This window comes from Phocoena phocoena, chromosome 2 (assembly GCF_963924675.1).
Source record: "Phocoena phocoena chromosome 2, mPhoPho1.1, whole genome shotgun sequence".
Taxonomy (NCBI): Eukaryota; Metazoa; Chordata; class Mammalia; order Artiodactyla; family Phocoenidae; genus Phocoena; species Phocoena phocoena.
In genome coordinates, this window is record NC_089220.1 from 48,340,810 (window position 1) to 48,355,906 (window position 15,097).

Consider the following 15,097-nt stretch of genomic DNA (forward strand, 5'->3'; position numbering starts at 1 on the left):
TAAAGACTTTCAAAGATGGTATAAGAAACAATCAACCCTTCCCCCAACCCTTGATTGTCATTTACCACACACAGAGAAAAGGCGTCCAAGAGCTGCATTTGACCAGACTGATATGAGCAACTGGCATCTACACCCAGACTGAAAAGTCTTCATTCCTCTGTCCTCACTTCCCCTTACAAAGGAGAGGAGAGCCAGAGGCCCAGACAATCCACACCTTGGATCATCATTCTTGAATAATAAGGTAGTTAACTCATTTTTTGCCAGACACAGTTATTTTTGCCATCATCATATATTAACTATGGTTAAAGCTTGTCTTGTTCATCCTTAAAGGCCATCAAACAACATGAGCTAGATGTACCAGAGGTATTTTCTTGTCTGGGATTGTGCCGAAAGGTGTAGGTGAAGCACCAGGACCATCTTCCACGTTCCCTGAGCATCCTTCATGCACAAGACACTGGCGAGCCACACAACGAAGTGCAGCCTCTGCACTCCGAGAATCTGGAAGCTGGCTGGGAAAGAGAGCTAAGAAATAGTTATTAGTTAACAATTAGTAAATGATAAAGAGAATATTGTAAAACCAAGTTGCAAACCTCAAAATGTAAGACAAGGAGGTTGCACTCCTTCCTTGTTCCAACTTGAACATTTGACCACTTTTTTAGAGAAAAATCTGGATAGCTGGTATATAGGCTGTGGCTGGGTGACTTAAGGAGTTGCTGTGCTTCTGTGACAACTACTTATTTAATGATGGTTTGGGGTCTGTTTTTAAATTGTGTGAATGACAAAATTGTTTCATTTCCAAGCCAAGATCTCATCAGTAAAGCCGAGCCAAATATGTATGTGTGTGTGTGTGTGTGTGTGTGTGTGCGTGTGTGTGTGTGTGTGCATGCAGCTGCAAAATTTTCTCTTTTTTGTTGATGCACTCAGTTCTGCAAAACGACAACGTTGATATTATAAAGTCTTTCTGTTATGATGACAAAAAGGGCCACAAGGCAAATTTCCCAGTACTGTGCATGGGCACATTAGCTTACCTTGCCCTACTAAATCAACCAGAGGCCCTTGGTGCTAGGTGCTGAACTTGAGTTTCTAACCAAAACCCAGATCTATAAACTGAAGGCAGACCACCATCATGGTGAGCCTCTTGAGCCACACTGTGGTGGAAGGAATGGCTTCATGAGTGATTCATTTCTTATTGGAAAGTCACCCTGACTTTTGAATAAATATATGAATTGTACACATTAATGCCGGCAGCCTAGGTTTCTGCAGACCAATTTGCATTCAGCTTATATAGTGTTCCTATGGTCTTTAAAATATTTGGCAACTTGTGGAGATATGAGTCATTGTTTAACACACGGTCAGGACTGAGGTTTGTATGAAGTAATGCAAATTAAAAATGATATCTTCTCCATCTGCTCTCTCTTCCTCCCATCTTATTGTATTCATAGACCTCTATAGAAATGGAAGTGGTAACATCATACCTAGGCATTACTAAACGAATCCTTTGTGCATTGTGAATGCTCCTGGGGTTAGGGGGTCCATAAGCATATTCCTGCTTTTTCTATTTGCACATGCACCAGTCTAAAAGATACCCCCAGAAATGGGAGTCTTCCTTGTTTCCAAGACTTAACTCATACTTGGCCCTACCATGCCCCTGCCTCCTGGAATGTCATACACTTAACTCATGTTCCAAATTACATGATGAGGTTTATTTCATCAGAAACATTATCCAGACTTCCTTTTAGCAATCTTGTCCTGAAATGCAATACAATGCAAAATATAATCTTATTAAAAATTATGCTTACCCAACTGCTTAACTCTGAAGAGAAAAAGAGCAAGTTAGACCTTTATTTTACATGACATGCCAAAATAAATTCAAGTGGATAAAAGCATTAGACATAACACTCCATCAAAACATAAAAATCCTAGAAGGAAAGATGGCTAAATACTTGTCTGAATTACGGATAGGAAAGCCCTTTCTAAGATTGTAATCAGTTGAAGAAATCATAAAAGAAAATAGTGGATTGACTACATAGACAGCAAAATCTATATATAAGTAAAATTATTAATAAAATTAAAGAGTAAACAATATGATATATATATATATATAATGGAATATTATTCAGTCATAAAAAAAGAAAACTCCTGCCATTTGCAACAACATAAATGGATCTTGAGGGCATTATACTTAGTGAAATAAGTCAGACAGAGAAAGACAAATACCATTATGATCTCATCTATATGTAGAATCTGAAAGAGCCAAACTCATAAAAACAAAGTAGAATGGTGATTGCCAGGGGCTGGGGGAGTAGGGGAAGTGGTGAGATGTTGGTCAAAGGGTACAAACTTACAGCTAGAAGATGAGTAAGTTCTGGAGATCTAATGTACAAAGACTTTAGTTAATAATACTGTATTGTACACTTGGAAGTTGCTAAGAGCATCTTAAATATTCTCACCACACACACAAAAAGATAATTATAAGGTGACAGAGGTGTTAACTATTATCGTGGTAATCGTTTCACAATACATATGTATATTAAGTCATCGTGTTGTATACCTTAAACTCACACAATGTCATATGTCAATTATATCTCAATAAAGCTGGAAAAAATATTTAACAATATGAAAATATATATTTGTAGTAGAAAAGCAGGATTCAAAATTACAAGTACAGTATGATTATACTTAGGTAAAAATAAATCTTACCCACAGAAGTAAAGATAAGAAAATATACCCAAGTGTGACTATAGTTCAGTTGGGTGATGGGACTGTCAGTGGCTTTTTTCTCTTCTTTTCTATGTGGACCAAAATGTATCAATGAACTTCTATAGTATAAAACTATACTATAGTTTTGTCAGCCTTTTGTTGAATAATTCACGCACCAAACACTGATTTTGTAACTACCGTGTGCCAGGCCCTAGGTATGCTGTTTGTTGGAGATTTCAAAACTGTTATGACACAGTCGTCCTGGAGGAAATCACAGCCTAGTATAGGAGAGGAGGAAGGAAACACATGATTAAAATATTTAGTCATAAGTTCTATAGTAGAAGAAGGGGCTGAGGGCTATTGGTGCTATTGGGTCCCAGAGGCAGGGCAACTCATTCAGGCTGGCTTGGAGGGGGAGAGGCAGCAGGGCGTCTTTCACATGAGGGGTACCAAACAACGACACACTGTGATGGAAGGTTTGAAGAAAGGGTTAAGTATGTCACATATTCAGATGGCAACATCTTAATAATGGTGACTGTCACATAAGATGTATACCCAGAGGATTCTAGGATGACTTGCAGGTTTCTGGCTTATAGATGCTGGTGTTCTTTAGAAAGAGAGGAATCCCATTTGGAGCTTGTCTCCTGTCTTGGCCCTGTTGAGTTCAGTGTACCTGTGGGCTGGGCTGGTGGAGTTATATAATATGTGGAGTTTGGGAGAGAGAGCTGGGCTGGAGACAGAAGCAGAGGTTGTAGTTGTAAATTTGGATGAAGGACCCAGGCAGGACATGGAGAGTAAGGAATAAAGCAGAGAGCCCTGGACAGGGCTCGGAGGGAAACAGACATTTAAAGAGTCGCCTGAGAAGAATCGCTCAAGGAACCAAGCCCAGGAGAGAGTGAGTTCCAGAAGCCAAGGGAGAGAGAGCTGCAGTTCATGGTGCTGAGTGCTGTGGAAAGGGCTGGAGAATAAGATCTGAAGGGCCACTTCAGGAGTCAGAACAACTATCCAATCTGTGTATGAAGGGGAAGCAAGGCAGGAAGAGAAGCTGGAGATGGGGAAGAAGATGAAATTTGGGGAGGGTGAGGGGGTAGTGGTGACATTAGGGCATTGTAAGATCCTGGAGTGTGTTCCTAAAGGCAAGAGGAAGCCCACATGTGCCAGAGGTTAGGGTAATGGCATAAAGGCAAGCAAGACATAGATTCCCTGTGCTTCCCGAATTTAAGATGTTATGGAGACACAGGCAACACCTAAGTGACTGACCAAAGAATAACTGCTTTTCTTAACCTTCTTCCCAACTTACCTCATGGTTACAGAATGTAATCTGTCAACTGGCTGGCTGCCAGCCAGAGGTGTCTGGCCATCTGAAACTTGAGCTGAGAGCCCACCCAAACTCAGATAATGTCATCACCAAAGAGGTCCTCGTCCCCTGCTACGCGCAGCCACACCTCGACTGCTCTGCTGCCAGACCCATTAAATGCTCTCTCTCTCTTCCCAGCCACCCTGGACGCCTGCCAGGAAAATACTGTCATCCAAGAGCCTCCCACACATTTACCTGTCTTCCCAACAGAAAAAGCAGTGTCCACTTAAAGGACAAGTAGACAGAGATCTGCTCACTTCAGGTGTGCAGGCCATGATTTCTGGAAGCTTGCCTGGAGCTGAAGCAAGGCCAGCAACACAGCAGGACTGCGACACGGTGGGCGGGGGCAACCAGATGTCGGGGGTGGGGCAGGCAGCCCTGATGCCCATTCAGTTGCTCCTGAAGAGTTGTTTGCATCCTTCTCTTGGTACTGACATTGTGTTGTGGTTCCTAAGGTGTGTTTTGTCTCCGTGTGTAAATTGTAGACTCTTGTAAGACAGGGCGATTAAATCTACTTTTTCATAAATTCCAGGACACAGTACTTCTTACAGCCCATACCCTTTCCCCCCTTTCTCCCTGTATTGCATCCAGACTTGATGTATGGAACTTGAGTGGCCATCTTGGGGTCAAAAGGTTACAAACACGGGGGAGGAAAAGGTCAAGAGCATCACCCAGTTTCTATCCATGACATCACTAAGCTGCTGAATCAATGCCAGCAGCAAGCTAGTGCAGTCCTTTAAGTTATGAGAGAAAAACAATTTTTTGGCCTAAGTCCTTTGTAAGTTAGGTTTTCTGAAACTAAATGTAATTTACCCAGCATCCATTCCCCCACTTTCTCACTCAGAGACCCCCAACTTTGTTCAGATATCCATCCTTTTTCCACACAGCTAGGTGCCCCAGGTGATGCCGATTCCATCTCCAGTTCCAAGGGTGGCATTCATTGGCCAAGTGTAATCCCATTTCCCTTGCCAGTGTTGAGTTAAGGAGCCAATGAGTCATGGGGGCTGAAATCTGTTGGGGCTTCTGGGGAAAGGCTCCCATGATACAGCAGCAAGAAGATCTGTCTCTCTCTCCTGGTGAATATTGCTGTTGCTATGTCCAGGTTTTGTACCTGAACTGCTGTAATCACCTTGCCTCTCCTCTGAGGATGATGCCAACACAGAAGATGGTGAGTGAAGAGACAAAAATAACCTGGATTCTCATAGACATTGTTGTTCTGCTGAATCAACGGGCCTTGAAGGCTGCCTGACCCTTGCACTTCCTGTGCTGACACAGTGTAATCCTTTATTCTTTAATGCAGTTTGAATTGGGGGTTTTGTTACTTACTCCTGAAAGCGTCTTTACAGATAATCAGGGTATTTTAAAAAGTTTTGTTTGTGATTATCTAACGCAAGCTTTTTATAAGAAGAGGTAGATGAAGCATCAGCCTGTGTATTTAGCATTTTTCCAATGTTGAATATGATGATATTTCTTCCATCTTAAAGGTTTAGATACAGACAGTGGTTTAGATCAAAATGTATCCTGAAGCAACTGTTAATTTTATCCTGGTCAACCTGACCCAGCCAGAAGTATGCTCAGATTTATTAAACTTGTGTCCCTAACGAAGGTAGAGAAATTGAGCCAATAATAATAGATTATCTTCTTACTGGTGGGGCTTTAGGGAACAATGAGCCAATGAGAAATAACATGCTCACTTCTGTTGAGACTTGAGGAAGACAGAACAGTGATTCGTTCCTCATAGGAGCTGGGACTGCTGCAGTTGGCATTTCCCTGATCCCCAATCCTCTCCCAGTCACCTCTGGGACCATAAACATGGGGACCCCTGCGAATGATCTGTGGTTGGTACAATTAATACTTATCAATTAATACTAATAATTAATTCTGGGTCTCAGAGTCATTTCATCCCAAGGAGAGGAATGCCTTGAGACCTGCCAGGTTAATATACTTTGCACAGTGCCTGGCACACAAAAGGCACTCAAAACTGTGTGTTTATTGGATGAGTGAGGGAGGCCAGGCAAGTGGTACCATTTCTATATCCTCCTCTCCCCGACCTGTTAATCCAATAAACTGTCTTCTCTTTGTTTAAATGTTCATTGCTAAATATAGTCGAACAATGCAGGTGGTTTAGGGAGACTTGGAGTAGCCTGTCTGAGGTCACTGAATTATTCCAGAAACATTCTGCAGTATAACGCCTCAACCCCTGAGCCAAAACTTTAAGCCAAGGACATTTTTAGAAGCTGTGAGCTAGAGCTATTGCTTCGGGACCCAGAAGTTAAACACACAATGGTGGCTCTAGCCTCTAATTCTGTCATGCTCTCAGAGATGACTGCATGAGTCTCTCACCTTTGCCCTGACAAATCCTTCCAAAAGGAACTGGAAACATTTCAGGGACATAGCCATGTCCCTCCTACTCGTGGTGAGATAGTCTGGAGAGTGTGGTCCCAGATAAAGCTATCAAATGCCCACCTTGCCTTTGAGGCTCTCTGCAAGATGTGTTTTCTTAAAGGGCTTAAATCTTCCACTTATTCTAATTTGACACTTGCTTAATAAGCAGCATTTCCGGACATGTATTCCCACTTTCAACCCTGAACATCATCACGGGGGACTTGAATACTTTCTCCTTTTTTCAGATATGTTCACCTTCTACGGATGCCCAGGATCCAGCACAGTGAAGCATAATAAAGTGCTCAATACATGTTTGTGAAATTAATGAATAAATTGCATGGATAACTAGAGTGGGAGTAGACATAGGAGACTCCTAATATATAATTACCTCACACTGAAGGCAATGTATCTGACAGAGATTCTAACTTACAAATTTGATTTAAAAAAATGCAATGCGAGGGAGGGTCTGAAAGCTGAAACTGGGAGGGTGTTTAATCTTCGATATATGATCATAAATATAAATACAGCTATTTGTTGTTTATTCTACATACTTGAATTGCTGGCATGGTATTAGGTGCTACATGTATGGCATTGCATTTCATTCTTACAATGACCTCATATAGTAAATATTATTGTTGTAATTCCTGTTCTAAAGATGAGGAAATTTAGGACCCAGAGGATTAAGTAATTTTCCTCTGGTCACGCAGCTAGAAGTGGTCTATGCATGCACTTGACTTCTTTATAACCCTGTTAGGGTGACCAGGGGTCACCTGTTAGGGTAACTCTAAGACCCTTATCAGATCTGAAAGAGGAAATAAGAGTAGAGGAAACTTGGAATCAGGTAGACGCTGAGAAGACTTCAAAGCTGTAAAAATCTCTTTAGGCACTATTGAAATCCACACGAGCATGGGTTTGGCTAACATTTTGTCCACTTTCCAATGAGAAGTTTTCAACCCTTTCCCTATTAAAAATACCTCTAATGCTTTGACCCAAGTCAATATAAATGATAGATATGTGTATGACAAAGAAGAAGGACGGAAGGTAACTGCTTCCCCTGCACTACAGTGCTATAATGAGAGCAAGCATGTTTAATCTTCACACAGAAATACTCAACAGCTCAGCAGCTTCGCTCAGTAGAACTTGTGTGTTCCGAATTTTGTGCTAGCATTTTGTCTTGCTCCCAGAATGTCCCTTAATCCCACCACCATCGGCCTAAATCCTGCTCTTCCATTAATGTTAGCTCAAATCCGATTCACCATTCTAGCTTGCAGTGATAATTCTAAGAGTTGGCATTTATTGAGCCCTTACTATATGCCAGATCCTGTGCTAAACACTTTAATTATTACTTAATTGTCACAATAGTGCTGTGTAGGAGGAACTACTATTAATCTATAGACAAGAAAACTAAGTCACAAAGCAATTAAATAACATTCCCACCATCATAGAACAAGGAATAAGTAGAAAAAGAGTCATCTCTTTTTATTTGTTGGTCAATCATATTTTTAAAAAATTGATTCCAATTCGGGGGCACTTAAAATAGATCCCTTGGTGTTTCATTTATCAGGTGGTTGTCTTAAAGACATGAAAAGTACCTAGATTCAAGGAAATTTATCCACTCACAGTAACTAGTACAGAAAAACTCACATGAATATATTGCTTTTTGGAAATTTCTGTTTTCGAGGGATGTCTTCATTTCATGGCATTATTACTTTTTTCATACTCAACTAATGCCCTAATTCCTCAGTGAAGCTTTATGATGCAGCTTAACAGCCATGGAATGGTTTTAGTTTTATCACAATAGGTAGGTCTGATGCCCTGGGAAAGATTCAAACATTTTAAGACATAGTTTCTGGTACAAAAAGATTAAAATCATGATTTTGAAGACTATCTAATGACAAGGATATATTGATTAAAAAAAAGTACAGTACAAAATATACAGTATCAAGCCATAATTTAAATTTAAAATATCCACTTTAGATACATGTTTTAAAAACCATGGAAATAAGTACAATAAATGTTAAGAGTGGTTAGTTCTAAATGGTAGAGTAATATGTGGTTTTCATTTTCTTTTTTTATACTTTCTTTTATTTTCTAATTTTTCTACAATGAGCATGTAGTGCTTTTATAACCAGAAAACAACAAAAAATCGCTTTCCAGTAAAAAGAACTAAGGTTCTTTGGGGGAAATGGCTGAGCCCATGTCTAAGGCAGGAAAAGTACAAGGTGAGTCTTGACACATTGTTGTTTCAGAAAGTAAGGAAACAGCTCAAAGACTAATGGGATTGTGTCAGAAGGTTCTAGGAAGGGGCTCAGAGGGCTCCCACTGGCTAAATTTAGAACAATGAGAGTATCAAAAATAATGATGGGTGTAACTAATGGCAACACACTAAATGACTATGATAGAGGAAAAAAGGAAAGAAAACATGCTGGATAAGAAATGTTGATATAATGATAGTTAGAAAACCATTTTGCAACTCCTAATGTAATACTTGATTAAAGCAAGAACAATCAATGGATGATAAAACTATCAGGTGAAAGGTTACTGAGAGACTAGATAATATCATTGTACAGACAGAGTATCTATTGCAAAGAAGATAAATGTTCCTTTAACGAGACATTTGGCAGATCTTACCTTAGCCAAGTAATCAAACTTAACATCAGTAAGAGCGTGGCAGTCTGACAGCATGTTCTCCTGATATGATGCAACACGAAGTTCACAACATCTCTGAAGTATTCTTGTCAAAAATATTTAACCTGAATCCAATCAAGCCTTGAGATCTAGCTTTGTCTAGATCACAGGGAATTGAGGAGAAAGGGAAGTTAATAACATCGTGAGCAAACAATAAGACAAATTCAGAATGCAATACGCTCTATAAGGTAAGTAATTTTCTCAGATTCTTCAAAAAGTCAAAGCAATAAAAAGAGCAGAAGTATTCTTTTTTAAATTTAGTATACTTTGTTTTATAGAGAAGTTTTAGGTTTGCAGAAAATTTGAACAGAAAGCACAGAATTCCCATATACCCTCTTCCAATCCCTGTAATTTCTCCTATTATTAACATCTTGCATTAATTTTATATTTGTTACAATTGATGAACCCATACTAATACATTATTATTAACTAAAGGCTATAGTTTACGTTAAGGTTTACTATTTTCATATTTGTGTTGTACATTCTATGGGTTTTGAAAAGTGTATAATATCATGTATCCACCATTACAGAATCATACCGAATAGTTTCACTGCCCCCCACAAAATCCTCTGTGCTCCACCTATTCATCCTTCCATCCACTCCCTAACCCCATGGCAACCACTGGTCTTTTTACTGTCTCCATTGTTTTGCCTTTTCCAGAATGTCATAGAGTTGGAATCATACAGTATGTAGCCTTTTCAGATTGATTATTTTACTTAGCAACACGCACTTAAGGTGGATTACTCTTAAAAGTGACCAAATATAGTAATGCATGAACTTAGATTTGATCACGATTTTTTTTTTTTGGTGTATGCGGGCCTCTCACTGTTGTGGCCTCTCCCATTGCGGAGCACAGGCTCCGGACACGCAGGCTCAGCGGCCATGGCTCATGGGCCCAGCCGCTCTGCAGCATGGGGGATCTTCCCGGACCGGGGCACGAACCCTTGTCCCCTGCATCGGCAGGCGGACTCTCAACCACTGCGCCACCAGGGAAGCCCTGATCACAATTTTTTAAATGGATATAAAAGACATTCTGGGGACAACTGGGGAATTTGAATATGAACAGGATATTAGAAAATATAAGAGAATTAGTAATAATTTCTTAGACATGCTCATGGTGTTTTGGTTAGGTAGAAAAATGTCCTTAGTCTTAGGAGACGCTGCTGAAGTATTTAACATTAAGTACCATGACGTCTGCACTTACCTTCAAGTGCCATAGCAAATATATATGTGTTTGTATGTGGGGCAGGCAGGGGGAGGCTGAGAGAGAAAATGAGAGAGAAAATATGGCAAAATATTACAATTACTGAAACTAGAAGGATATGCAGCTACTCAATGTAATATTACTTTGACTTTTGTATTTGTTTGAAATTTACCCCTTAAATATTATGCTATAGACTCTGCTTATCTTTGGTAAAGTCCCTTTTGGGTCAGTTCTACCAGAATCATTAACTGTATTCCTCAATGTGACTCTAAGTTAAGGAGAGCCGCTCACTTAGTAAGGGTTCAATGCTCAGATAGGATGATTAGAAGAAACACACTGATAGTAGTCCCAGGGATTTCACAGATGTTACATTTTAGTATACTATATAAATCAATCAGTGAAAATGTTGAATGAAACTGAGAATTTCTTTGGACTTAAATTAAGTTCCCCAATAAAATCTCCTATCTGTACAATTGCTAACCAGTTAGATTTAAAAAGCATCACATAAATGCCCCAAGTCACAATCTGACCCTTTATTTTTCTTCTCAGCATTAACCTCACCTGCCATATTATATACTTATTTGCTTACTGTCTCTCTCTTCCCATTAGAATGTAAGCCTCTTGAGGTGTCAATAATCTTAATTCCTAAATTTAACTTTTCAGCAACCACTTTTGATATATCAACCACTATATTACCAATATTTGGGATGGTACCTAGTACATAAATAGCACTCAATAAGTATAGTCGTGGATATTCAGTTGTTTCCAATTTCTCACTATTATAAAATAAGGTAGCAATAATAATTCTTGTGCATATGTTCTTAGGCATTTGTGTAAGAGTTTCTCTAACATATATTCCTAAGAGTTGCATTGCTGGATGAAAGTTATGTACATCTTCAAAGTTACTGGATATTGCCAAAGAGTTCTCTAGAGAAAGCTAATTTTCATCTCCTATTTCTTTTCCATCATTCATTCTTTCATGTATTTATTCATTCAATGAGCCTTTATTGAGTACCTACTATATACCAGATACTATCACAGGTGCTGAAGATAGAGTAGTAAACAAAACACAGCCTTCAATGAGCTTATGTTTTAAGAGTTATAGTTCATCTTCTTTGGAGAAATGTCCATTTAGGTCTTTTGCCCATTTTTGGATTGGGTTGTTTGTGTTTTTGATATTGAGCTGCATGAGCTGCTTGTATATTTTGGAGATTAATCCTTTGTCAGTTGCTTCATTTGCAAATATTTTCTCTCATTCTGATAGACATTTCTCCAAAGAAGATATACAGATTGCCAACATCACTAATCATTAGGGATGCTCAACATCACTAATCATTAGAGAAATCCAAATCAAAACTACGAGGTATCACCTCACATCGGTCAGAATGGCCATCATCAAAAAATCTACAAACAGTAAATGCTGGAGAGGGTGTGGAGAAAAGGGAACCCTCTTGCACTGTTGGTGGGAATGTGAACTGGTACAGCCACTATGGAGAACAGTATGGAGGTGCCTTAAAAAACTAAAAATAGAACTACCATATGACCCAGCAATCCCACTACTGGACATATACCCAGAGAAAACCATAATTCAAAAGGAGTCATGTACCATAATGTTCACTGCAGCACTATTTACAATAGCCAGGACAGGGAAGCATCCTAAGTGCCCATCAACAGATGAATGGATAAAGAATATGTGGCACATATACAATGGAATATTACTCAACCATAAAAAGAAACAAAATTGAGTCATTTGTAATGAGGTGGATGGACCTAGAGTCTGTCATACAGAGTGAACTAAGTCAGAAAGAGAAAAACAAATACCATAAGCTAACACATATATATGGAATCTAAAAAGAAAAAATGGCTCTGAAGAATGTAGGGGCAGGACAGGAATAAAGACACAGACATAGAGAATGGACTTGAGGACACGGGGAGGGGGAAGGGTAAGCTGGGACAAAGTGAGAGAGTGACATGGACATATATACGCTACCAAATGTAAAATAGATAGCTAGTGGGAAGCAGCCGCATAGCACAGGTAGATCAGCTCAGTGCTTTGTGACCACCTAGAGGGGTGGGGTAGGGAGGGTGGGAGGGAGACGCAAGAGGGAAGAGATATGGGGATATATGCATTCATAGAGCTGATTCACTTTGTTATACAGCAGAAAGTAACACACCATTGTAAAGCAATTATACTCCAATAAATATGTTAAAAAAAAAAAAGAGTGGTAGTTCAGGGAGGAGGAAGACAGACAATAAACAAATAAATATGTATGTCAGGTGGTTACAAGTATTACCAAGGAAGAGAAGGCAGGGTAAGACAGAAAGGGACTAGTAGTGCTAGTTTAGGTAGGCTGGTGGAATAATCTTGGCCTCAGGGCCAGAGCCACAGGCCCAAGTTGAGCCACAGATGATTATTCCCAGGCCTTGAAAGCTAATGGAATGTGCTTTCCTGGATTTTATTATTGCTTAGGACATGTGATCCCTTTCTACCGTCTGTTTTCTCCCTTTTGTAGTAAACGTCTATAACCACTACCCTATGCCTGTCCCACCACTGGATTTTGGAAGCAGTTAACTATTCTTGTTTCACCAGTCTACACGGAGAGGAATTTTGTGCCAGGAATGATCGTCCCAGAGTCTCTCCCGTCCCTTTAGATGATTTTTTTTGTTTTTTGTTTTTTGTTTTTTTTTTGTGGTACGCGGGCCTCTCACTGCTGTGGCCTCTCCCGCTGCAGAGCACAGGCTCCGGACGCGCAGGCTTAGCGGCCACGGCTCACGGGCCCAGCCGCTCCGAGGCATGTGAGATCTTCCCGGACCAGGGCACGAACCCGTGTCCCCTGCATCAGCAGGCGGACTCTCAACCACTGCACCACCAGGGAAGCCCCCCTTTAGATGATTTAAATGATGAGATATAGGACTTCTGAGCTGAAAAAATTGAGATGAGATTTTGGCCTTGAACTGATGATTGAATGGGTTGAGACTTTCATGAATACTGGAATGAGGTAAATGCAAGTCATCAACATAGTGATAGTATTGAACACCCTGGAACTGATTGAGATCAGCTAAGCAGTGGGTGAAGGTAAAGAGGAAAAGATGTCTAGAAACTCAGCCCTGAGATATGCCAACACTAGAGGTCATTAGGAAGAAGAGAAACTGGCAAAAAAAAAAAAAAAAAAAAAAGGAAAAGCCAGTGAAGCAGGAAGAGAAGGAAGAGAAGTATTCTGAAGGAAAAGACAAGGGACCAGTACCTGAACATGTCTCAGGAAAATGATTTTCAAACTGGAATTCTCCCTCTAGCTAATTTATGCATCAAATTTGAGGATAGATAAATCCTCAGAGATTTGCCTGTCTTCCACCCTTTCTCAGGAAGCTATTGGACAATCTGCAAGGGAGTTAACCATGAAAGAGGACAATAGGAAACCCAGGAAAAGGGGATTCATCACAGGAGAGAAGCAGAGGAAGTTCCTAAGATAACAGTGAAGGGAGAAGATGGAAATCTCTGGGAGAAAGCTGTTTTCCATAGGGGAAAATGGAATTGACAGTTATCAGATACACTCGATCAGATTTAATTAGGGAAGTGAAAATGCGTGTGTGTATGTGCTTGTGCGTGAGCATTTGGTGCAGGGGAGACGGGGGCATTAGCCAAGTTTTCATCTTCTCTCTTCTGCTGAGAAGTCAGGAGATAATATTAATTTAATATCAATTTAAAATTGATAAATCAAACAATAGCAATTTAAGAATATTATTCACTTAAGTATTGGAAGAAAGAGCTAAAGAGTTAAAAGTGGTTGCCACTGAGAAACAGGAATCAGGAGAGGTGAAGAATGGGACAGTGGGCCTTAGTGTTTTATTTATAAGCCTTTAAGTGCTTATATATATACGTTATATATATATTAGTAGATATATATTCTTTTTCAGATTCTTTTCCATTAGAGGGTATTACAAGATATTGAATATGGTTCCCTGTGCTATACAGTAGGTCCTAGTTGTTTATCTGTTTTATATATAGTAGTGTGTATATGTTAATCCCAAACTCCTAATTTATCTCTTTTAAAAAGCTAATTTTAAAAAGAACGAGATAAGTATTCTGTAGATCAAGTGAACAAAATTTCTTGAGAATAGTAAAATCAAGTTAGCTGAGGCGCAAGCATTGAACAGTGGGTTCCTCAAAGGGCAGGTTATCAGACATTGGTAAGCGTCGGTTTGGAAGAATAGGAGTAGGGGAAGCCTGAATAAAGTTCAAGAAAGAATGGGAGGGCTTCCCTGGTGGTGCAGTGATTGAGAGTCCGTCTGACGATGCAGGGGACAAGGGTTCGTGCCCCGGTCCGGGAAGATCCCACATGCCGTGGAGCGGCTGGGCCCGTGAGCCATGGCTGCTGAGCCTGTGTGTCTGGAACCTGTGCTCCGCAACGGGAGAGGCCGCAACAGTGAGAGGCCCGCGTACTGCAAAAAAAAAAAAAAAAAAGAAAGAATGGGAGAAGAGGAAATGGACATGGCTTGTGTTTTTACAGTTTTAATGGGCTTTGATGCACAGAAGTTTTAATTCCAGTTCAAACTTACCCATTTCCTTTGCAGTTTGTACTTATTTTGTGTCCTTTTAAAGAAAGCATTCCTACATTTTCTTCCAAAAGTTATTGTCTGTGCTTTCTTATTATTACTTTAAAGACATAAATTTATTAAAGTGAGAAACTTTATTTTAAAATAAAAAATGATGACACGAACTTTCTTTTCCCACAGTTTTCTAACTTCCTTGGACAAAAGGTCAA